Raw genomic sequence first — 979 nt, forward strand, 5'->3', positions numbered from 1 at the left:
TCAAACATTCTCCTCCCTGAACAGAAGGAAAGCAAAAGCTTTTATAGAGGATAGATGGGGTGATCATCTGAAAATGGAAAGTTCCTTTTGGGGTGAGGGTGGGGAAAGCTTGGATGTTTGTCATATTCCTGAGAGTTGAGGGGAATTTTTTTGAAATGATTGTCCTGATCTTTGGGGTTATCTTTGTCTCCTAGCTCGGGTCAGGTTGTAGCCATGCTTACCTGTTCTTTTTTTTAAAACAAGGTTTGGCCAGTTTATTAAAGAATACTTTTGTATAGTTTACTTTTCACTGGTTTGTTCTGGCATGCTTCTAATGATATCAGAATCACCTGGATCAATGAGAACCAGTGTACAAATTCTGTAGTACTTCCCATATGCTGTACCCAATTCAATGTTGTTGCCACTGTAGCTATGTACACCAGTTTTGGCCAATACAACATAATATTCAATCTCTGATTTCCTCAAGGCTAGGCAGTTGTTGGCCAAGATGACCAATTTGGCTTTGCTTTGATCATTTTCAGGGTCTGTTTGTAGCCTAGCACATATTTGCCACTTTTCATCATCAGCTGGAGCCTCGAGTTGATGGACTCCAGCAACTTTTTCATCTTCTTTGTGGCCACCATCTTCCTGCCTGTGGTGCGGGAGGACCCTCAGCCAGAGACCTGCTGCCAAGATGACCAGGAAGCTAGAAAAGCCACCCCTTACTTCTTAGGTGTGTCTGTCCTGATATTTAGTTGGTCAGTCTAAAATGTAATTGTCCCTTGATTCCTCAATATTTCTGTACTGTTATCTGGTTATCTTTAGCTTTGTCTCCCCTCTTACCCTAAGTGCATTCTAGAGAACTGAAATCCCCCCTCCCCTTGAACTGTGGCCTAAGGGAATGAAGATGTCTGTTTCAGCACTGGATCTCTTTGCCTTTTTTCCTTAATGTGATTGGATGTTGTCTTTCTATTTGTAGCATTTTTCCCTTAACAAATTC

General features: G+C 41.7%; 1 pseudogene; it reads right to left on the reverse strand.

The window, feature by feature from the left end:
• Nucleotides 1–279: 279 nt before the first annotated feature.
• On the reverse strand, nucleotides 280–623 carry LOC122744088 (annotated as a pseudogene).
• Between the last annotated feature and the right edge of the window lie 356 nt (nucleotides 624–979).

Source organism: Dromiciops gliroides, chromosome 2 (genome assembly GCF_019393635.1).
Source record: "Dromiciops gliroides isolate mDroGli1 chromosome 2, mDroGli1.pri, whole genome shotgun sequence".
Lineage (NCBI taxonomy): Eukaryota > Metazoa > Chordata > Mammalia > Microbiotheria > Microbiotheriidae > Dromiciops > Dromiciops gliroides.